Raw genomic sequence first — 26,356 nt, 5'->3', positions numbered from 1 at the left:
CTTACTATTTATTATCTATGGCATAAGATGTCCTCCTCATGAACCTGTGTGTGTCTAACAGAGACCCTGCTTTGACCTCCTCTCTATGTTGCAGCCACACCCCATTTGGGCTATGTTGACAGCACTTTTATGTTTTACATAATTTTCTCACTCCAAGATTTTTGTCCAACATGATCATCAGCGTCCATTTACCTGTTTATTTCCATGTTACTAAACATGTTACTTCCTCTCGAAGCTTCACTTTTCTTTATCTTCTCCGGGTTACTAATAGAGGCTCATTAAATCAAGCCATGCAACAATTAGCTTTCTGTTTTTGTTTGTAATACATCCTTAAAGAATATATATGTGGGAGGCAAGAGATATAGATGGCTTGGTAGTCAGAGCTCATATTGACTTGGCCTTGACCCTTGTAGAGGATCCAGGCATCAGGTGTCAGTTTTTGACATTGCATATTTTTTTCACATTTCAGATAAATATAATAAGAAAGATCACGAAAATGTTAGTTTTAAAGAAATTTAGTTATCAGAAAATGACCTTTATTTAGTGACTCAGTATCAGTTGTAAAATTCTGCCATTGATTAAAAAGGGCAGTTTAGTTAAATTAATATATGATGCAGAAAATGCAGGATATTCCTAACTAATACTTATTGATCACCTATCAAGGTAATTTAAGGAAGGGTAAAATTATCTTATGTACTGGAGAAACAAACATAATTTTACCTCAAAGAGAATTTCTGATGCAAATATCAGCCTTTGATTAGAAATCACTGGGTTTCCCAGCTTCCAGATTGATTATTATATGCAGCTTTATATTACACATGGATTCTGTACTACATCATAAACATGATTTTTTACATAAAGTAAAAAATAACGCCAGTCTTATGATGGGTGGAGATACAATAAGGAGGAAAGGTACAAGAAAATAAAGAAAAAACACTCCTTTCATAATATCAGAATACAGACTTAATATTGAAATTTCTATAGACATGTAGATACAGAAAGATTTCAAGACTCTAAGTGAACATGAATAGAAAAGAACTCTTAATGTCTTATTCTAATACATGCAGAAACTCCACAAAAGAAAGAAACTTTCAAGTCTTCAAAGGAGATCAAAAGACATAAAAGTCGTATTCCTCAGAAAGTAGATTTTAAGAATCTAGATCTTGCAGAATAAGGATTTTACTACTCAGTCTGACCTTAGTTCTTATCACATATTTGTTTAACATTTATGAATGTGCCTCACGATATATATTACCAAATTTTATTATTACTTTTATTATGTATACTTTAAATTTTAAAGCCAAAAATCTAAACATGTTAGAACATTTTATACAATAAATGCCATTGATAATTAAATGTATATGTTAAATACCTTGCATGACATATCACATATTGGAACTGTGATTATTTAGTATTCAATGACCATGGCAATGCACTTTGATTTCATTATACTGCACAACTATTGAAGTAAACACCTTCTGGAATCAGGAAAATATTCAGCTCACACTCTGAGTAAAGAAAGTTATTTTCTGTGGCATTGTAGTCTATCATAAACCAAACAGCAAACAAGTCCTTGTTTAGCATTCCTGAGCTGTACTGCATATGCTGTTAAAACAAGCACCAAGAACAAAGTGTGAAATCAAGCAATAAGAATTTTTGAAAATCAGACTATTCAATTGTATTTTCTGGGAGGTTAGGAAAAAATGTTTTCTCATAAAATACAAAAGTTAAAATATTCTCACATAGAGCTTAGCATAATTTCTGTTTTAAGTGTTTCACAGCTTACCCAGGCCCCATACCCTCCCTTCAGAAATAAGTGATTACATCCTACACATTTCTCAGAAGCAGTTGTGAAGTATGGAGCTCTGACTAGGAACATATCACTTATGTTCTGAAGCTTACAGAGAGGCAGTTTATCAGCAATGTGTATCATCAACGGTTGCAGGCACAAAGCTAAAATTACAATCATTGTAAAGACTGGCATGCCCACCATGCAATATGTTATAACAGATTGTACTTATCCCATTAGACTCTGTGAATATCAGTTGTTCACTTTACTGGAAAATGTCATTGATTTTTTTTCCTAATTGACTTTATGCCAATTAAATAGTGTATTAAAAGAAATTACACTCTGTAATATCTGTTTTTATTAACTTGTTTTTGCTCCCTCTACTTTATTGTGTTGATTCTCTAGGTTCATTTACTGTTTAAAATAAATGATATATGTATGTGTGTATGTTTCCATGCATGTGTCACTATGTAAAAATATAAAAATATATATGTAATTGTACTAATTTAAATCCATAAAAATAACTAAGAAAATGCCAGATGAGTAAATAGGTATGTAAATCTCCCTACACTTTACATGAAAGCTATGTAAACCAATTAGGAGAACAATTTATACTACACAAACAAAATAGTCACTGCAAAGATAGGACATATTAACTTGAAATTTTAAGAAAAACTTTCATCCATTTCATCTCTGAAATTCAGACTACCACCTTATAGGAAGTGAGATCAAGAAAATATTATGTGAATAACTGAAGAACACTAGAGAAAATCAGAAAAGCAATTTAGATTACACATAAGAGATTATAGGAGTTCTATGTAGGAATAAAATAAATGGAAAGAGAGTCAGAAAGACATTATTTCTTCAACTCGGCTTGCTGAGAATGATTTAAAGGATGACAGACACATATCAAAACCATGACCAAAGAATATGCCCCATTGCTATGAAATAAAGAAGACAAGAGTAAATATAAGGTTTGGGAGCAGGAGAAAGTTGGAATCAATAATAGAATAAGTGGATATTAACCTAGAAAACTGGAAATACCCAAAACATAATCCACACATCAAATGAGGTACAAGAAGAATGGAGGAGTGGCCCCTTGTCCTGGAAAGACTCAGTGAAGCAGTATAGGGCAAAACCAGAACAAGGAAGTGGGAAGTGGGAGAACAGGGAGAGGGAAGGGGGCATATAGGACTTTCGGGGAGTGGGGGGCTAGAAAAGTGGAAATCATTTGAAATTTAAATAAAAAATATATTGAATAAAAAATAAAAAAGAATATACCTAATAATAATAATAATAATAATAATAATAAAGATTTCAGGTTGGTATGTGTTCTCTTTGCAGTATCTACTCCTTTGTTTGCCCTCTATGGTATGCAAAGGCATGGAGCTAGGGGAAAGGAGCAAGTATATGAAGTAGGTTATGAGAAGATAAAAGAATCTTATCAGCATAAGTATAGGGATGGATCCCATCTCATTTGTTCCCAATCAGTATGGATTGGGAAAGCAGGCACTAGGAGCTAAGGCAGAAGAGCAGTGCTGGGGTAAGCACAGATAGAGTAGGTTCCAAGGAGCTCTAACCATGGTAACCTGATGACAGCACAAATAAAATCTGCACAGTTTTAACTAATAGATAGTACAGTGCCTGCATGTCAAAGTGTTTAGGTTCAAGGCTGAAGTTGCACCAAATGTGAAGAACCACAAAAATATGACCAACTCTCCTTGAGAAATGTAATGAATTATAAAGCAGATATATTCCATGAGGTACAGTAATATACTTTCACATTGAATGAGAAAAGGCAGAATAAAAAAGCTCACATATTGACACAAATTAAATTAAATATTTTATACCCCTGAATGTTTAACACCTGATGTTTCAAGAGGAAAATAAGCTTATGGCTAAAGAAGATGCATTCTTTGAAAAATGAACTGATAATAGCAACCATGAAAGAACAGGAGAAATTAATGAATGAGAAATAGTTCTCTGAATTCTTAGAAATATTAAGAAAACATCTAAATATAGAATATGCACACAGTTAAGGTAGTAGGAAGAAACATAAATAGAAAATGTTTCAATAAAATAGCTGATTTTTTTCCAAATTGAGCTGTCACTCAAATCCATAGGTTTAAGAAGCCAAGAAAAGCTCCAAAATGCTAAATTAAAATCTAAATATGTTTAAACATAATCATTAATGAAGCCAGAGAAAAATATACCCTTGTACTTGGTTTTATGGGTTTTGTTTGGCTTTTTTGTTGTTATTGTTCCTTCACTTGTTTGTTTGTTTGTTTGGGTCTTTCAACATCTTCCCCAAACCAATAATTCAACATTTTTCCAAATCAGCAGTCCAAGGTGAAGGGAAAAAATTCTATGGCCAGAGGGGCAAGTTCATAACCTCCATTTTTCCCTAAGTCAAAAAATTCGAAGTATAGAGCAAACTTCAATGAGTTTCAGAGTCTATACACCATGATTGCACAAAGTAGGACTTTAGTATGTAGTTGCTAAATATATATATATGAATATACAGTATGACTTTGATACTATAGGGGAAAGCACAGGATTAAACTTTTCAACATTCTAAAGAAGAGAAGTATCATTTTGTAAAAAGAGAATTTTCTGTGAGTTTCGAGAATGTGGCTGGAGGTCATAAGAAAAAAATATGAAGCAATGATGATTATATTCACAAATGTTACAGTTATGCCAATGACATTACTTTTGGTCTCTTTCTTCCAACGTAACTTTACATAGTGTGCTAAAAATATGAAGAGCAACGTTCAAAGCAGGAGGATTTCCTTATTTTTTAACCTAATTATTTATCTAGAAGTAATTATTTCACAACAATAAATCACACTTAACTCTGAATTTGTTTTCATTTTGTAGACCAAGAATCATTTCAAGACTATGATATTGTGATTAGACATAATTTAAGCTCAAAGCGGATTTGATTCTAATAATGTCACTATATACACTCTAAATTTACTTCCTAAAAAGTATGTCAATATTTGAAGAATATCACATTTAAAATGGAAACAAAATGTTTTTGATTCTGTGCATTGTGTAAAACCTATCTATCATCCAAGCTTTCACAATTAACCAGCTATCAAAGCTGAAACCCCTGATACTGCTGAGCTCCTGTTATCAAAGACATTTTCACTGGCTCACTTAACACTTCTCCAATGGCTGTGACACAACAGGACGTTTTTAGCTCTGTTTGCCCTCTCTTAATTGTGTCATGTATTATATATTTCTCTGCAAGGTCATAATGTCATCAATGTTTCTTGTTGGGAGCCATTTTGTCTGTTTTGGTGAAAGCCTGTCTGTCAAGCAGAGTCAAGGCAGGCCAGGGTCTATTGACAGATTCTCTTCAGCCTGTTGACACATGGAATGATAAGAGGAGATATATTTAAAGTTTAAGGCTAGGGGCTGAATGTTCTGTTAGTCTTGGAGGAAGAAACAGGGAGGAATAAGGAGGCCTCTCGATGGGTACAGATTTGGAATGCATGTTAGCCATTGTCTATGCTAGCTTGAGACTTTGTTTCCCATGATGCTGTAAAGTATATAAAGCCCAATAGTACATATTGTCTCGACAGCCCTCCTGATTTGTAACCTTTGTCTCCTGTTTCTTGTTTCTAGTCTTCTTTCCATCTTTCCTATGACGATCCTCACTCCCCGCTCAGATGATTGTTTCATCTTACACTGGCAGTACCAGTATATCTTCTGTTATATTTATTTTAATAAACAGAATACTGATCAGATGGAGCATTAGTTTGATCAACTTCACTGAGATTTAGAAGCTTTATCTACCAGCCACCAATAAAATTATTTAATTTTATAAAATTGTATTTTTATCTGTGGTCATTTTACAAATGTCAAAATGTAGAGTTTAAGTCCCTTTTATGTAAGTGGGATACAAATTAAATTAAAAACCATAGTCATGATTTATCAAAGCAGAATATTTTCAGGTTTAAAATTTTCTCATTACATACTCCTTTCTCAAACAGCTCCAAATTTAAATTGCTATTTTGGTCACTAGGAGCAAATATTAAAATATTTATTCATATTTTAATTTTATAAATATTTTCATTGTACATGAGTTTACATGTCATTATGTGTATATATATATATATATATATATATATATGATTCATATTTATAGATAGGTAAAAATGTTCAAGTAGCAGTACCAAAGTTATAGGAAAGAGAAGAATTGATGTTAGGTTTTTATCTCAGCATCTCACTGTATAAGATTTTATATATTTGAATACATATACATTCAATTCATGCAAAAACATTCTCTGTAATCCCTTAAAAAATCCTTCCTCTACTTTCTCCATGTCTCTTGAGTATCATCATAAAGGTCATATGGTTTCATTACTAGACTTGAGCTTTTCTGCTGTATTATACAGGGTGCTAAGATGCAGCACAACCTTGAGAACTCAGTAATATTTTCTCTGAAGTTTCAAAATAGTATGCCTATGAACTTGGAACTGTCAGTTATTGAAATGGGAGTAGTCCAAACTTATACTTTAAGGAGCTTTGCTAGTAAGTTCAAAGAACTTGCTGGTACGTTCAAAGTTTTAGACTTAATCAGCTCATTCACCACTGTACTTTGCCCATAAGGCTGTATATAAAAGTAAATTAAGCCTATGGATGAGGGAGAATACTCATTATTATTAATATATTGTATGCTTTCTCCTCCCACTGTCTGTCTGCAATTCTACATCATCATTATAGGTAATGCCTTCTGTCTGACCACTTGAAAACAGAACAGAAAGAACAAGCACCTAGTAAGTTATGAGCTCGCCTCTTGTTACCTTGGGAGTCACTGAAGCCGCTAGGAGAGGTCCTTGGAGAAAGAGAACTCACTAAAACAGCATGTATTGCCCGATAGCAAATTCATTTTGAGGAAAAATTGCCACTTTGCCTGATCAGAGGTCACAGGTAGAACACGGACCTCAGAGAGGCACAATCATTCCCCACAGGTGAAGGACCCATTGAGTGCAAAAGGCAATGGTGACAGAACAAAAAGTATCCCCACTAAAATTCCATCAGAGGAGTTATTACAGCCTTTGGCTTTATGGATCCTGTCAAAGAGAAATGACTTCTGCTCTCACTGACTGTTAGCTGTAACCCCTGCCAAGTTTTGTAGAGACACCAATAGAATATCTCAGTGAGATTTCAATCGAGACTGTCTCAGGGAGAAAGAACAGCAATGCCTTGCAGTGTTCATCTGAGATGCGTCATGACTTTCAGAGAATCCATTATAGTGTGTTTTTTTTTTTTTCTAATAGAAATATGATCTGAGTAATCCAAAATGCCTCATAAAATCTTCACAATCTTATAAAAGCTGCCTTACATATACATATTTAAATCTAAAAGAAAACTGCTTTCTTTGGCATACAAAGTAGAGGTTTTCAGTTTTTTAAGCAGTCCTCTTATTTGTTTCTAAAAAGCATAGTAAATAGTCACATATTTTCCTTATGTAGATTTCTTGATAATAAAAACAGATAAAAGAACATTCCAAATTCCATAAATGGTGTTTGTGTGTGTGTGTGTGTTGTAAAGAATATATATTTAAGGTATCTCTAAGTGCATCAGTAAGGTCATAAAGATTTATCTTAGTATAATTCACCAGAAAGAAAACAGCCATTGGTTATGGAAACCATATATCATTTCAAATTCAAGATAGTGACTGGTTTAAAAGGGTCCAGATATCTAGGCCTAATATTTTGTCACTTACTATTCTTCCAATATTATCCAAAGTTCACTGAGATGAGACTTGATTCTGTTAAGATTCCCAGAGTCCGTGGGGTCATCTATCATTATGAATCAAAGTGTTTTTCTGTGCAGTTTAGTTATCTTCCACCTTGACTTCACAAACTTATTCAAAGTTAACAATGTAAAGTCAGAGAACATACACTCAAACAATAACAAGCCCAATCCCTTTCACAGGAAGTATAAGTAGTCATACTTATATTTCATTCAAGTCAATATAATCACAGCATCGGGAGAGTTCTACAGAAAAAGAAGACAAAATCTCCTGCTTAATAACTCATTAGTGTCTAAAAAAAAAAAGATGGGCAATCCCATATACCTCCTAGAAATAACTTTTCTGGTACTATGGAATAATTTAAATATTGAAATAAAGTGAGAAAAATCTGCACTTAATTAGTTATCTTACGCATACCACAAAGAAATGTCATCATCAGGGACTGATTTTACCATGTTACTGAGAGATAATAGCACAAAATCACATTGATGTCAAAAGATAATAATCTCATGAGTCTTTTAACTAATAAAGGGGACATATAAAAAAACTTTACTAGAATTTAAATCATGCTTATTGCTGCATTTAATGCACTGTACTTTATACTAATACTTTCCATATTTCCTCTAATACTCTATCAATTCAAAGACATAAAAAGCCATGGTACATATAACTTCTTTGATTCTCAATGGTAGTAAAACATCAAATTCAACAAAATTTCCTACTGTGTATGTAAAACACAATTGGAAACTAAAAACAAGCTAAACAACCTGTACCATATGTACATACACGGACAAACAAAGATGACTGCTCTTTGCATGGGTAAAATTAATTTCCACCGTGATTATATGATAAAGAAGAGCCTTATAAGTTTACATTTAAAAGGAGAATACTTACTGTGTATCTTCAATGTATAGTCATTTGTAGGATAATCACTTAATTGATAAATGAAAGTGATAGTTAAATTTTTTTGATGAATTTACTTCATTTGTATGTCATGGAATTTGGAGAAATATAGTTAGGGTTCAGCTAGAAGCTTCACTTCTATAGCATACTGTTCACAGTCATGGAAGGTACTATCCACATTATCAGAAGAAAAATGTAACCATAAATCTCACTCAGCTAGGGACTCTATGAGCTACAATATCAACCTTCTACAAAAATGTGCTTGGTAATCGCAGTGTCATTCCATTGGAGAAAACTGACTTTCCCTCTCCCAAAAGGTATCAATTGCAAATAGTTTCTTGATTAGGGATAAGATTTGTGCCAATACTGGGGCAATAATAACACAATTAGTATATGAGCAATCAACCAGTTTTTAGAATTGATCTAAAATCAGGTATGAGTTACAACTCATACCTGTTAGTGTTACTGAGACCAATAGACTCCAGGGGAAATATTATTATTCTATTAGTGACCTTAGCAGTAAAAACACTCATAATTGTATATTGTTATACCCATAGATTACTTAACCCTCACAAGGAAAGCTTCATCTCTCAGTGGAGGGTAATTCACTACTGGAAAATGGACAGACAGTGAGAGCCTTTGGAGAGCATTCAACCATAAACATACAGTCTTTATCACACCCCTCCCTTCAAGGCTCAATAACCTGTAAAGGAGGCAGGAAGATGTTATCATGGTGAAAACCCCAACACAGCAAGGCTGATACATATATGAATTCAGACACTGTGATAGCATGTACAATGTCCACACAAGTTCAAGACAGACAAAATCCCATGGAGACAAATCGTATCCCTAAGCAATATACTATTTTCAATTGGTACCTTTTGGGAGAGGGAAAGTTGGTTTCTCAAATGGATTGGCACTGCAATTACCAAGAACATTCCAAGAAGGTCTCCTGATCTGAAGTAATTGACAACCAGAAAGCAGATTCTGTGGTTTTTGTGTGGTTTTGTTATTATTTTTATTTTTAAATAAAAAGAAAGTTAGGTAGAAAAGAAAGGTACAGGCACTGTGAGAATGAAAATAACATGATCAATATATTCTATGAAAAAAATTAGAAACCCATGAAATAAAAAGAAAGTCAAAGAATGATTTAAACAGTAAAACACAAGTGTTTTAAAATAACATTTTTAAAAGGAAAAAAGATATCTTGAAGACTTTTTAGCAGAAGAATATCTTTGAGTTGTTTCTTTTAGTAGAATTAATACAAACAAAATAACAGTATATAAGAAAAACCAGCAAAACAGAATACATTAGGTTAATGCATTTTCATATATTGAACCAACCTTGCATCCCTGGGTTGAAACCTACCTCATCTTGGTGGATGAAGATTTGGATGTGTTCTCAATTTGGTTAGCCAAATTTTTCTTGAGTATTTGTGCATGAATATTCATAAGGGAAATTGGTCTGAAGTTCTATTTTGGGTTGGGTCCTTGTGTGGTTTAGATATCAGAATAACCTGGCTTCAAAGAATGAATTAGGTAGTGTTTCTTCTGTTTCTATTTTAAAGAATGGTTTGTGGAATATTGGTATTACCTCTTCTTTGAAAGTCTGGTAGAATTCTGCACTAAAGTTGTCTGGCTCTGGGCTTTTTTTTATTATTATTATTATTATTATTATTATTATTATTATTATTGGGAGGTTTTCAATTTCCTTAGGGGATATGGGACTGTTTAGATAGTTTACCTGATCTTGACTTAGCTTTGGTGTATGGTATCTGTCTAGAAAACATCCATTTTCTCTATATTTTCCACTTTTGTTGAGTATAGGCTTTTGTAGTAGGATCTGATGATTATTTGAATTTCCTCTGTTTCTGTTTTTTCTTTGTTTGTTTTGCTTTGCTTTTTGTTTTCTGGTTTTCGAGACAGGATTTCTCCAACTCAGAAATCCACCTGCCTCTGTCTCCCAAGTGCTGGGATTAAAGGCATGTGCCACCACTGCCTGGTTCGGTTTCTGTTGCTATATCCTCCTCTTCATTTCTGATTTTTGTTGATTTGGATACTCTCTCTGGACCCTTTAGTTAATTTGGCTACTGTTTATCTATCTTGGTGACTTTCTTAAAAAAAAAAAGGCTTTTGTTTTTGTTGCTTCTTTATATAGTTCTCTTTGTTTCTATTTGGTTGATTTCAGCTCTGAGTTTGACTATTTCCTGCTATCTACTCCTCTTGGTTGTGTTTATTTCTTCTTTAGAACTCTCAGGTGTGCTGTTAAGTTGACCAGCAGTCACAAATGACCTAGACTCCTGAGGTCTCCCAGACCCAAACCCACCCATCAGGCAGCATATATCAGCTGATAGGATTCCCCCTCCCCCCACCACACACACACAGACACACAGACACACAGACACACACACACACACACACACACATGCACACAAACACACAAACACACACACACACACACACACACACACACACACACACGGCAGAGGACTACATAGGCTGGCCTCAGTGAGAGAAGATGCAGCTAACCCTGGAGAGCACCAGGGAGTAGTGAGGCCTGGTAGGGTGGGGATTAGGGGGGGATGGGGACATCCTCCTGGAGAGATGGGGGAGTGGGTAAGGTGGCATGAGATGGGGAGTCATCTGGGGGATTCAGACCAGGAGGGTGATGATGTCTGGACTATAAAAAAGGATTAAAGAATAAAAAAATTAAAAATAAATTAAAAAAAAAAAACAGTATTTCACTTTGGAAATGTAGATCCTTTAAGTAAGTCCCCAGTCCTTAGGGAAATGTCATTTTATCAGTGTTGTACCTTTATTAAAATAAATATGTAAATAAATTAGTTTGAAGAAAGCATTTAATTATAGGGTACCCCATAGACTAGGTGGGTTTTAAGATAGGTAATGATCACCCTGTAGATTAATTTTTAAATAGTAACCACATATACAAATTTATTCAAGGGATGAATACTGGTAATAAGAGTACACTTGAATTTGATTTGTAGTGGTATTTATTCTCTTGCTTTAAATGTAGGTAGCTTTTTTTCAAGATTATTTTATTTCAAATGGATAGTGTGGTGGTTTGTATATGATTGGCCCAGGGATTGATCCTATTAGGAAGTGCAGCCTTTTTGGAGTAGGTGTGTCACTGTGGGTGTGGGCTTTAAGACCCTCACCCTAGTTGCCTGTAAGTCAGTCTTCCACTAGCAGCCTTCAGATGATGTAGAACTCTCAGTTCCTCCTGCACCATATTTGTGTCTGGATGCTGCCTGGATACTGCCATGTTTCTGCCTTGATGAGAATGGACTGAAGCTCTGAGCCTGTAAACAAACCCCAATTAAATGTCTTTCATAAAACTTGCATTGGTCATGGTGTCTGTTCAGAGCAGTAAAACACTAAGACAGAATTTGGTACCAGGGACTAGGGTATTGCTGTGATAAGCATGACGATGCTTTTGTTTGGAAGAATGTGGATTTTGGGACTTTGGATTGGGAAAGCCATGAAATGCTTAAAGTGGGGCTTAATGGGCCAGCCTAGTAGGAATATGGAAGACAGTGTTGCTGAGGGTCATTTGAACTGTGTAGGCCTGATGACCCAAGAGGTTTCAGTGGAAAAGAACTTTAATATGTGGCTGAGAGACTGTTTTTGTGATATTTTGGTGAAGAACATAGCTGCTTTTTGCCATTGCCTGAAGAGATTGCCTAGGGCTAAGCTAAAGAGATTTATACTAATTGCATCTGCAAAGAAGTCTCAAAAAAGCCCAACAAAGACTTTGTTCTCTGGTTAAGTCTGATGAAGAGAATTTTGAACAAACATAGACAGCTGAGAAAGGGAAAGTACAAAATATATAGTTTGAGTATTAAAGGGACACCAGGAAGTGAAATGGAGCTGAATTCAATCATATTAAATTGAATTAAGGGAGTGGTGACCTTGGGGCAAGATTCCACCCAGCTAAGTTTAGGTCCAGGCTTGGTAGTGCAAGCCTTTAATCCCAGGAGGCAAAGATAAACAGATTTCAGTGTTCAATGCCAGCCTGGAACAGAACAAATTCTAGGTGAAGAAAAACTTAAATCCAGGCTTGGTGGACCACGCCTTTAATCCCTGTGCTTAGGAGACAGGCATGAAGATATCTAAATTCAAAATCAGTCTATGAAGCAAGATCCAGAACAGTCAACTTAGGCAGTGAAAGAGCTGGGGAAAAGGAAGCTAGTAATAATGTAATAGAACACGGAGGGGAGGGGCAATCTTCCAGCTCCTGCAAGCAGCTGAACTCCGCAGCTTTAGCTGTATGTCTCTGGCTTTATATTCAAGAGGAGAAGGACACTACTGGGACAATTAATGCTAGTTAGCTGGAGTTAAGAAATTAGTGGTGAATAAGAAAAGACCAGCATCACTGAGGTGAAATCTTCTGGGAAGTGGTTTCTGAGAGCACAAAGACGCTGTATTCCAGAGATAGCCAAGGTTGTACTTCATGCTGCAGCTGTACTTGGTAACATATAAGAATCATCCAGGTGGTACTGGTTTTGAAGGCATGAAGGCATCATGAAGAGCAGCTGAGGTTTGGCACTCTGTGATGGCATGGAAGGCCATTGGTGAACGTGCACCCTCAGTTGTAATTGACAGCCCAGCACTGAAGGGGTCATGCAAAGGACAACTCCTTTGCTTGGAACCATGAAGAGAGCCTAGGAGAGGCTTTGGTAAAGCATAGTTTCAGTGTAAGTCCCTAGCATATTGGAGATGCCAATACCATGGGATGATCACCAAGAACAGCAGTGGCACTGTAGTGGATCAACCTGAGCTTAGAGTGCTACAGAGGGCAGAGCAGGAGCAGATCAGCTCTTTGGAAATGCACAGAAGATCATGTGTGGATCTCAGACATTAGAACAAGAAGCTGTGAAGCTGAAATTGACTTAGGGACCCCAAGATGTTAAAGATGCCAGAGCCACAGGATACCTGCCAAGGAAAGCTGCTAACAGGGAGTGGAGCAAGCCCAGGAGAAAGAACCTTGTTGTAGTCAACAAGGATGAAAAAGGTGTTGGATATCTGAAGACTGCTTTGCCATCAGACATGGAGATGCAGAGTTTGGACTTTGCCCAGCTGGTTTCCTGTCTTGCTTGGGAGATTACAATTAAGTGATTGGATGAATCTCAGAAAAGACCTTGAACTTTGGACTTTTAACACTGTTAAGACTGCTATAGACTACAATGACATTTGAAGTTGGACTAAATGTATTTTGCATTATGCTATGTTTAAGTATGGCCCCCATAGACTCATGTTTGAACAAGCCTATGGGGGCCAGGGAGTGGAATATGGTGGCTTGTATATGATTGGCCCAGGGAGTGACCCTATTAGGAAGTGTGGTCTTGTTGGAGTAGGTGTGTCACTGTGGTTGTAGGCTTAAGACCCTCATCCTAGTTGCCTGGAAGTCAGTCTTCCACTAGCAGCCTTCAGATGAAGATGTAGAACTCTCAGCTACTCCTGCAGCATATCTGCCTGGATACTGCCATGTTTCTGCCTTGATGACAATGGACTGAACCTCTGAGCCTATAATCCAGCCCCGATTAAATGTTGTCTTTTGTAAAACTTGCATTGATCATGGTATCTGTTCACAGCAGTAAACCCTAAGACAGATAGATAGCCAGGAATTTGGATAGCAACAACACAATTCTATGTATATAAAAATGAGTTCCTTGAGAACCGTTGCTGTTTTACAAAACAATAAAATAATGTTGTTTATGAGTTGTTTTGTCTTTGAGAGAAAAAAAATAATTTCAGGCAAACAAATGCCCAAAGATTAGAATGTTCAAGTTGCATTTACAGCCCTGATCTCATACATTTACCTGTAACATCAATTTCACCATGTCTGTTTTGAGTTTAGATCAATCAATCCTCATGTGACCTTATCTTTTGAATTTATGGTAAACCCTCTTTTATCACTGTCTTAGTTAGTGTTTTACTGCTATGTACAGACACCATGACCAATGCAAGTTTTATAAAAGACAACATTTAATTGACTTATAGGCTCACAGGTTCAGTCCATTGTCATCAAGGCAGAAACATGGCAGCATCCAGGCAGATATGGTGCAGGAGGAGCTGAGCGTTTTACATCTTCATCTGAAGGTTGCTAGTAGAAGACTGACTTCCAGGCAACTAGAGTGAGGGCCTTAAGCCTACAACCACAGTGACACACCTACTCCAACAAGGCCACACCTCCTAATATTATTCCCTGAACCAATCATATACAAACCATCACAATCATTTCACATATTTTACAGGCTAGATTAAAGCATTGCTGCATAAATGACAGAAAGACTAATTATGGTTCCATTTATAGTCAAGTTTAGGACTTATTACTTTTGTAAAGGGATGCTAATATAACAAAACTAGAAATAAGGTACTGTGATATGATTCTTTTAACTTTATTCATTTTTACTAAAATGACTTTAGCCCTTTTTTAAAATTCTCTATTCTGATTACACGTAACTTTTAGGGTTCTTTTACTCACAATTCTTTAAAAGTAATTTTTAATGATATTGTATACAATTTAAGGTTGTATGCCTATAATGACAGGGTTAAATATTATTGGTCAGAAATTTAACATGAATAATTATGTGTTAATTACTCATATTATTATGTATATGTGTATCCTATCATCACTAGGTTTATTTCAATTTTATAATAATTATCCATTGAAGAGATTTGTCTCCTTTCTGCTGTTATTTTGGTCCTTTTTTCTCTATTTTTTTTGTCTAATATATATTATCATACAGGAATAAAAGAACAGATAATTGCACCAATCTAACAGTCTCTTAGGTGTAATCTATGATAATTGGTAGCAGAAGAAATGATACATATTAGTAACTAATACTCAGAAACTACTATTACTCTAATGTTATTGATTCTGGGTATGTTTATACTTATATCTGCATATGAATGTTACATAGTTAAAATTATAAGGATGAACAAATAAATTCATGTAATTATGCTGAAAATAACTTTTCCTAAACATTGTGGAGGAAAATGAGAACATTTAAATCTCACTTTCTGAAACAGGGATTAGGATTGGCTTAGCTGGGTGCTTCTGAATCCAGATTTCTCATGAGACTTTTGTCAACCTGATAATAAGTATGCATGATGTCCCATTTAAGAAACCAACCACATTGTGTGTTTGGAGGGTATCTACATTCATGCTTACCCATGGGAGATGATTCTCTTTTCTCCCCATTATCACCAGCATAGGGATGCAGGCAGAATGGAAATTGGTTTCTCATGCTTTCCAAAGATAGCCACATTAATGGTAAAGAACACAAAAGCTATCATGTGATACTCAGATTTATGGGATTATCACTTCTGCATTATTCCATTTGCTAGAAATAAGGAACATCTCCAGGCAACTTTCAAGTAGGTAGAGTTGCAAAAGCAGGTGAATGCTAGGAAAAAAGGGTGGTGATATCATTGTCCTTTATCTAGTCCCTGTGATTCACATTAGTTCCACATTTAAAGCTGTGCTTTACAGCTATGTGACTTCCTGCTTAATTTCTGCAAAAGTCTTCTCACACACCGTGACTTCAAATTTCGTCTTCTTGTATCTGGATCAGAGAAAGTGGTGAAAAGCTACCTCTGTTTTGCCTTTGGAATTACAAAAATTGAGTACACGACCTGCTGATCATTAGCCCAAAATTGATAAAGATAAATTCTTTAATCCCTACACATATTTATTATACCAGTGATGGGATAAATATATTTCCTGAATACAAATGTGCAGGTTTTCAAATTCTCCTTCTCTTTTATATTGTTGGAGTCCGTCTCACATGAAAATTATTTCTATAGCCATCACACCCTTTTGTACCATGTTTCTCATGTTCTATGCTAGTGTCACCTCCAATGAAAACACCCACCAATCCCCTCCAGAAAAATCTTTACTAAACTGAATATTTTGAAGATATCCTCAGATAGAACACCCCACTTTCAACTAATCCTGGGTGTTGAAGATATATTTTTGACACGCTCAAATTCCTTTTAAACACTATAATTTTATGGTAATTGTATATTTGACATTTTCTCGGATATCATTAATTAATTTTAGCACTAATTGCTATCTAAAAAGAATACAACTATTAAGACCAATAGCTACTCTTGGCTTTTTTATGTCATTCTTTCAGTTTATTGGACCTCTCCTTTATGTCAGCACACATTAGCATTCTCCTCAGTGTGCACAGAAAAGCATATAATGTGAGAAATATTGAGAAAACTAGCTAACCATTCTGAATATCTGACCAGCAGCAGAAGCTTATGTCTCAGATTAGAAACTCTACTTTACTGGGAGAAAGGGAGCTGTCTCTTCCCCACCTCCTCTTTCCCTTCCTCCTGTCAGAGTAAATCAGCCATCTCCAATTTACAAGGCATAGTAGGATTCAAAGGTAAATATAATAAAACAGATTGTCAAGAACACTGTTAATTTAAGCAAAATGATTTATCTCAACTTTTAACAACCAGCTGGGCTTGTGAGGCAGGAAATCAAATACAGATTGGTTGAAATGTTGAGCTATTAATATTGAGTGGTCTAGCCTGAAGACCGGCAGAGAAAGCAGTGTGAAGATAGCTGTGTAGATTTCAGGACAGCCAGCCAGGCTGCTATCTAAAGTACAATCCATATATCACTGGAATAATTTGCATATATGGTGCCAGTAAATTCAGATTCTCACAAGATTCTCCTTACAAGAAAATTAAATGAAGCACCTTCCACCAAATAGGCCATGTTTTACGGTGTAAATTAAACAAGCATTTTCAGCAAGTAGAGGCCCATTTCTGCTAAGCAATTTTTCAACCTGTATGTGAAACAAGATATAGCATGTACCAACCACTCCAGATGCACATAAAATCAGCAGAGTATGAAAAGTTGATTCACGAAGCAAAAATCTACTATTACCCTTGTTTCCAAGATTGCAATGAAGGAGGAGCCTTGCTTGAAGCAACATATTCTTATTATCACAACATGCAGTGAAAGAGAAACTATAAATTACAGAAACAACAAATTTTAAATTCTAATAAACCAGCTCTGTAGAATGTTTTTAAGTAACTGCTCATTTAACACATTACATGTATTTTTGTGGACATACATAAAGTGAATTTGCAGTATGACTCAGTGGGTAAAGTAAACTGTGAACTACCTGAGCATTATTATTCCAGGTCAATCCCAGAACACATGATAGAAAGATGCAACCAACTCCTTTAAATTGTCTTCTTGCTTCCACACAAAACATACACAAGTACGAGAGAGAGAGAGAGAGAGAGAGAGAGAGAGAGAGAGAATAAATACAGACAAACAAAATATTCAGTATATTAAAATAAAAGATGTACAAAAATATAACATAAAGAAGCAAATAAAATATTTATAGAAAATTAATTTATTGTTCCTCAAAGTTGAGATATATAAGGTTTAAAATATGAAACCTCTAAATCTAAGAAGCCTATATTTAAAATATATTTTTTATTTCAGATTGCATTTAGATTTCATCAGTGTTGTCTATTTTTCTGTTTTGCTGTTTTACTTGTATTGCTAATTGGCAAAACTAATTAAAATTTTATAATTTTGATGTAAATATCTTTTCTAGAAGTCACTCTTGTGTTCACATTTTGTTGTTTTGGTAGAAAACCAAGCTTTTAATAATTAAAAAAAATGAACTGGCATTTGTAAGGCAATATCTTCTAGGACACTATAATTGATCTTGTTCAAGGCCAGCAAGCACACAGGTGTTTATAGGGCTATTGGGCAATATAGATTGACTAGAGCTGGTTTTATCGGGATTGAGGGAACAGTTTTGGAATAAAACCAAGTTTGTCTTACACTAGATTTAAAAAATAATGGCTTTGAACTGGTGAAGTGTATTGGATTTGTTTTTCCAAGGACACTTCTGCTTCATTGTGTATCTCGTGTAGAACTGACTGACCAGCATTTTAATTCAGATATAAACATCTTTCCCACATGAAGAAGAGACATTGTTGGCAGAAGGGAATACTTAGTTATTCAAAATATTTAAAAGCCCAGGGGAAATCATAGTTACATGGATATAAATAAGAAAGACAATGATATTTCAGTTGCAGCTATACCTAGCTTATTGATGTGAGGAAAACCAGATTCTACTTGGCTGAAATAATGTAGACATAAAATAAGGAGAGCAACAATACATAGACATAAATATAACTGTTTTTTTTTTAAATCTGGAGTTCTTTTAAGAGAGAATGTGTGATATATGAAAGAAATTCTATTACATTCATTATCTTTATAAGATGGATACAGAGTTAAGAATGTGTCAAATATCGAAATTTTTCATTAAAGAGTCTACGCTTTAGTTGTTTTTGTTTTGCATTTGTTTTTGTTTTTATTGCTGTCATAAAATACTATGACAAAAGAGCCATTGCGGTTTGAATAAAAATGGTCCCCATTAGTTCATATATTTAAATTCTTTGGAAATGACACTATTTGAACTTATTAAGAGTTGAGGCCTTGTTGGAGGAGGTGTGCGATTGGAACTGGGTGTTGACATTTTAGAAGCCTAAACCCAACACAGTGGCGATCTCTCCTCTTGCCACCTGCAAATCTGGATATAGAGCACTACCTCTCTATGACTATCTGTGTGTCACCTGCTTCCCGACATACCAGTAATGGACTAAACTCATGAAACTGTAAGGAATCTCCAGGATCAGGTTATCTTTTCACAGCAAAACAACACATCTTAAGACAAGGAGTCGAGCTGGAGAGATGGATCAGCAGTTAAGAGTACTGAGTACTCTTCCAAAGGTCCTGAGTTCAAATCCCAGCAACCACATGGTGCCTCACCACCATCCATAATGAGATCTGACATTCTCTTGTAGTGTGTCTGAAGACAGCTGCAGTGTACTTATTTATAAAAATAATTGGGCCTGAGTGAGCAGGGACTGAGCGAGCAAGGCTATCCTGGAGCAAGTAGGGCCTGACAAGAGCCAGCAGGGTTGACCAGATCTAACAGAGGTCCTAAGTTCAATTCCCAGGGACCACATGAAGGCTCACAACCATCTGTGCAGCTATAGTGTACTCATATACATAAAATAAACACGTGCATCTTTTTAAAAAGGACAAACAGCCTTATCTTAGTCTTACTCCTTGAAGGAGTAATGAGTTAAGTTCACTTACAGTTCAAGTTATTCCACAACACTGTAGAGAAGTGACAAGCACATAAGCTTAAGGGAATTGACCTTATGACAAAGAAAATTGGGAACAGAAACCAATAAATACATGCATGAGAGTTCTTAGGTAACATTTTCTATTCGTGTATAGCTCGAGATCTCCTGTGCAAAGAATGTTATCAGCTCCAGCTGGCTTATCTTTGTACTTTAATCAAGATAATCAAGGTAATCCTGTGTAGACTTGTCCAGAGGCACCCCCTTAACTTGACAAGATTTTACACATAGGTAAGGCATCCTGCCTCCTAGATAAGAAGTTGATGGTTAATATTAACTAACCATCAATAAGTCTATTTATTCGGAAATGTTTGCTATGTAAAAATTACAGGACTGGAAAGTTCAAAATAGTTAGAAAACATAAAATTAACTGTCATATTCAAGTGTTCAAAATGAAATAGAAACTATACAGAGATCATTCTTCCTGTTCACAAGGTATCAGTAATTGCTGCATAAACTAACCACTTAAAAGACTGCATGCAAAAGTACTTTATTTTCTTTTTCTTCCTGTTCATATTCACATGATGTGAGCTAAACCACTGTCATGTATGTACTAAACACACAGTCACTGTGCTATAACAGCAAAACTTGTTAAGCAGGATAACAGTTGTTTGTTTGCAAATGTTTATTTATCAGTTAAGTTTTAGCTTCACAGGTGAGGGACTCTGGACCACTGGAATGGAATAGGAAATCATTTGTCAAAAACAGAACTATGAAGCCTGACTCATGGTCAAATTATTAGAGACTCTCCATTCCTCATCACAACACTGATCAAATTGTGCAAATTCTGTAGAGAGTAAAAGTAGACCCTTGAGAGAACTGACTAACTCAGAAATCTCTTTAATTTTGAAAGATTACAAAAATTCTTCCATGGTCTCTGAAAATGCAAAGAAAATGAGTTTGGTTTTATATGTTGTTTTCCTCATTTTTATTTATTTATTTATTTATTTATTTATTTATTTATTTATTTATTTTCTGTATTTTTTTGTTTACATTCCAAATGATTTCCCCTTTCCTGGTTCCCCCCTCTCCATCGGTCTCATAGGCCCTCTTCCTTCTGCCCAAGTCCCAATCAGCCCCTTCCCATTTCCCTGTCTTGGTATTTGCCTACAATGCTGGATCAACTCTTTTCAGAGCCAAGGCCCTCTCTTTACCTCTTCTTGGGTATTATTTGATATGCTAACTGTGTCTTGAGAATTCAGAGCTTCTGGGCTAATTAAGATCCACTTATGAGTGATTGCATTCCAGGTGTATTCTTTGGTGATTGGGTTACCTCACTTAGGATGATATTTTCCAATTCCAACAATTTGCCTAAGAATTTCCTGAATTCATTGTTTTTAATTGCTGAGCAGTATTCCATTGTGTAAATACACCACATTTTCTGTATACATTCCATCATTGAGGGACATCTGGGTTCTTTCCAGCTTCTGGCTATTATAAATAAGGCTTTTATGAACATAGAGTATGTGTCCTTATTGCATGCTGGAGAATCCTCTGGGTATATGTCCAGGAGAGGTATAGCAGGGTCCTCAGGAAGTGTCATGTCCAGATTTCTGAGGAACCACCAGACTGATTTCCAAAGAAGTTGTACCTTCTTGCAATCCCACCAGCAGTGGAGGAGCGTTCCTCTTTCTCCACAACCTCGCCAACACCTGCTGTCTCCTGAGTTTTAACATTAGCCATTCTGACTGGTGTAAGGTGAAATCTCAGGGTTGTTTTGACTTGCATTTCCCTAATGATTAATGATGTTGAACATTTCTTACAGAGCTTCTCAGACATTTGAATTTCTTCAGGAGAAAATTCTTTGTGTAGCTCTGTACCCCATTTTTAATAGGGTTATTTGATTCTCTGGTGTCTAACTTCTTGAGTTCTTTGTATATACTGGATATTAGTCCTCTGTCGGATGTAGGATTGGTGAAGATCCTTTCCCAATCTGTTGGTTGACGTTTGGATTTTTGACAGTGTCCTTTGACTTACAGAAACTTTGTAGTTTTATGCGGTCCCATTTGTCAATTCTTGATCTTAGAGCATAAGCTATTGATGTTCTGTTCAGGATCTTTGCCCTTGTGCTCATATCCTCAAGGGTCTTCCTACATTTCTTTTCTATTGGTTTCAGTGTGTCAGGTTTTACGTGGAAGTCCTTGATCCACTTGGAGTTGAGATTCGTACAAGGAGATAAGAATGGATCAATTCGCTTTCTTCTGCATGCTGATCTCCAATTGAACCAGCACCATTTGTTGAAAAGGCTATCTTTTTCCCACGGGATGTTTTCAGCTCCTTTGTATAAGATCAAGTGACCATGGGTGTGTGGGTTCATTTCTGGGTCAATCCTATTCCATTGATCCACTTGCCTGACATTGTACCAATACCATGCAGTTTTTATAACTATTGCTCTGTAGTAATGTACCAATACCATGTAGTTTTTATAACTATTGCTCTGTAGTAATGTTTGAATTAAAGAACTAATTCCCCCAGAAGTTCTTTTACTCTTGAGAACAGTTTTAGCTATCCTGGGTTTTTTGTTATTCCAGATGAATTTGAGAATTGCTCTTTCTAACTCTCTGAAGAACTGAGTTGGGATTTTGATGGGTATTGTGTTGAATCTGTAGATTGCTTTTGGCAAGATGGCCATTTTAACTATATTAATCCTGCCAATCCACCAGCATGGAAGATGTTTTCCATTTTCTAAGGTCTTCTTCAATTTCCTTCTTCAGAAATCTGAAGTTTTTGTAGTATAGGTCTTTTACTTGTTTGATTAGAGTCACCCCAAGATACTTAATGCTGTTTGTGGCTATTGTGAAGGGAGTCATTTCCCTAATTTCTTTCTCAGTCTGCTTATCCTTTGGGTATAGAAAGGATACTGATTTGCTTGAGTTGATTTTGTAACCAGCCACTATGCTGAAGTTGTTTACCAGCTGTAGGAGTTCTCTTGTAGAGTTTTTTTGGGGGCACTTAAGTATACTATCATATCATCTGCTAATACTGATAGTTTGACTTCTTACTTTCCAATTTGTATCCCTTTGACTCCTTATGTTGTCTAATTGCTCTAGCTAGGACTTCAAGAACTTTATTGAAAAGATATGGAGAGAGGAGGCAGCCTTGTCTAGTCCCTGATTTTAGTGGGATTGCTTCATGTTTTTCTCCATTTAATTTGATGTTGGCTACAGGTTTGCTATATATTGCTTTTACTCTGTTTATATATTGGCCTTGAATTCCTGTTCTTTCTAAGACATTTATCATGAAAGGATGCTGAATTTTGTCAAATGCTTTTTCAGAATCTAATGAAATGATCATAGGGTTTTTTTTTTCTTTGAAATTGTTCATGTAGTGGATAGCATTGATGGATTTCCATATATTGAACCATCCCTGCATCCCTGGGATGTAGCCTACTTGATCATGGTGGATGATCATTTTGATGTGTTCTTGAATTCGATTGGCAAGGATTTTATTGAGTATTTTGGCATCGATATTCATAAGGGAAATTGTCCTGATGTACTCTTTCTTTGTTGGATTTTTGTGTGGTTTTGGTATCAGCTTAATTGTGGCTTCATATAACAAGTTGGATAGTGTTCCTTTTGTTTCTATTTTGTGGAGTAGTTTGAGGAGTATTGGTATTAAGTCTTTTTGAAGTTCTGATAGATTTCTGAACTAAAACCATCCAGTCCTGTGCTTTTTTTGGTTGGAAGGCTTTCTATGACCCATTCTATTCCGTTAGGGGTTATGGGACTGTTTAGATGATCTATTTGATCCTGATTTAATTTTGGTATTTGGTATCTTTCTATGAAATTGTCCATTTCCTCCAGATTCTCCAGTTGTGCTGAGAACAGGCTTGTATAGTAGAATCTGATAACTTTTTGAATTTCCTCAGTTTACTTTTTTTTTTAGCGATTTGTGTTTTTTTATTCGATATATTTTTATTTACATAGCAAATTATTTCCCCTTTTCAGCCCCCCTTCCTCTCCCCGAAAGTCACATCAATACCCTTCCCTCCCCCTGTTCACCCATCCACCCTTTCCTACTTCCCTGTTCTGGTTTTTGCTCTATACTGCTACAATGAGTCTTTCCAGAACCGGGGGCCACACCTCCATTCTTCTTGTACCTCATTTGATGTGTGGATTTTGTTTTGGGTATTCCAATTACCTAGGCTAATATCCACTTATTAGTGAGTGCATACCATGATTGATGTTTTAAGACTGGGTTACCTCACTCAGTATGATCTTCTCCAACTCCTTCCATTTGTTTAAGAATTTCATGAATTCATTGTTTCTAATGGCTGAATAGTACTCCAATGTGTATATATACCACATTTTTTGCACCCATTCTCCTGTTGAAGGATACCTGGGTTCTTTCCAGCTTCTGGCTATTATAAATAGGGCTGCTACAAACATAGTGGAGCACGTATCCTTATTACATATTGGGGAATCCTCTGGGTATATGCCCAGGAGTGGTATAGCAGGATCCTCTGAAAGTAAAGTGCCCAGTTTTCTGAGGAATCGCCAAACTGATTTCCAGAGTGGTTATACCAGTTTGCAAAACCACCAGTAGTGGAAGAGTGTTCCTCTTTCTTCACATCCTCAACAACACCTGATGTCTCCTGAATTTTTTAATCTTAGCCATTCTGACTGGTATAAGGTGAAATCTCAGGGTTGTTTTGATTTGCATTTCCCTAATGACTAATGAAGTTGAGGATATTTTAAGATGCTTCTCAGTCATTTGAATTTCTTCAGGTGAAAATTCTTTGTTTAGCTTTGTACCCCATTTTTAATAGGGTTATTTTGTTTTCTGGGGTCTAACTTCTTGAGTTCTTTGTATATATTGGATATTAGCCCTCTATCTGATGTAGGGTTGGTGAAGATCTTTTTCCAATTTGTTGTTTACCAATTTGTCCTTTTGATGGTGTCCTTGGCCTTACAGAAACTTTGTACTTGAAGTACTAGCTTGGGCAATTAGACAACGTAAGGAGGTCAAAGGGATACAAATTGGAAAGGAAGAAGTCAAACTAGGGGTGCAATCCACTACATAAACAAACTTAAAGAAAAAACCATATAGTCATTTCATTGGATGCTGAAAAAGTATTTGACAAAATTTAGCATCCTTTTCTGCTTAAAGTCTTGGAAAGAACAGGGATTCAAGGCCCATGTCTAAACATAGTAAAAGCAATATACAGCAAACCGGTACCCAGCATCAAACTAAATGGAGAGAAACTTGAAGCAATCCCACTAAAATCAAGGACTAGACAGGGTTGCCCCCTTTCTCCTTATCTTTTCAATATTGTACTTGAGGTACTAGCTCGGGCAATTAGACAACATAAGGAGGTCAAAGGGATTCAAATTGGAAAGGAAGAAGTCAAACTATCATTATTTGAAGATGATATGATAGTCTACCTAAGTGACCCAAAAATCTCCACTAGAGAACTCTTACAGCTGATAAACAACTTCAGCAAAGTGGCAGGTTATAAAATCAACTCAAGCAAATCAGTAGCCTTCCTATACTCAAAGGATAAGCAGGCTGAGAAAGAAATTAGGGAAATGACACCCTTCACAATAGCCACAAAAAATAAAGTACCTTGGGGTGACTCTTACCAAACATGTGAAAGATCTGTATGACAAGAACTTCAAGACTCTGAAGAAGGAAATAGAAAAAGACCTCAAAAAATGGAAAAACCTTCCATGCTCATGGATCGGCAGGATTAATATAGTTAAAATGGCCATTTTACCAAAAGCAATATACAGATTCAACACAATACCCATCAAAATCCCAACTCAATTCTTCATAGAGTTAGAAAGAGCAATTCTCAAATTCATTTGGAATAAAAAAAAACCACGATAGCTAAAACTATTCTCAACAACAAAAGAAATTCTGGGTGAATCAGTATCCCTTACCTCAAGCAATACTACAGAGCAATAGTGTTAAAAAAAAAAAAAAAAACTGCATGGTATTGGTACAGTGACAGGCAGGCGGATCAATTGAGCAGGACTGAAGATCCAGAAATGAACTCACACAAAGTGGCTGAAAACATACAATGGAAAAAATATAGCATTTTCAATAAATGGTGCTGGTTCAACTGGAGGTCAGCATGCAGAAGAATGTGAATTGATCCATCCTTGTCTCCTTGTACTAAGCTCAACTCCAATTGGATCAAGGACTTCCACATAAAGCCAGACACTCTGAAGCTAACAGAAAAGAAACTGGAGAAGACCCTTGAGTACATCAGTACAGGGGGAAAGTTCCTGAACAGAACACCAATAGCTTATGCTCTAAGATCAAGAATTGACAAATGGGACCTCATTTCCTCAGTATCTGTTGTTATATCTCCCTTTTCATTTCTAATTTTGTTAATCTGGATATTGTCTCTTTGCCCTTTGGTTAGTCTGGCTAAGGATTTACATATCTTGTTGATTTTTTCAAAGAACTAGCTCCTGGTTTTGTTGATTCTTTGTATAGTTCTCTTTGTTTCTACTTGACTGATTTCAGCCCTGTGTTTGATGATATCCTCCTGTCTTCTCCTCCTCCTGAGTGAATTAGCTTCTTTTTGTTCCAGGTCTTTCAGTTGTGCCATTAAGTTTCTAGTGTATGCTCTCTCCATTTTCCTTTTGGTGGCACTCAGGGCTATGAGTTTTCCTCATATCACTGCTTTCATTGTGTCCCATAGATTTGGGTATGTTTTGCCTTCATTTT

The sequence above is a fragment of the Apodemus sylvaticus genome, chromosome 8 (genome assembly GCF_947179515.1).
Source record: "Apodemus sylvaticus chromosome 8, mApoSyl1.1, whole genome shotgun sequence".
Lineage (NCBI taxonomy): Eukaryota > Metazoa > Chordata > Mammalia > Rodentia > Muridae > Apodemus > Apodemus sylvaticus.
This window is presented reverse-complemented; position numbering follows the sequence as displayed.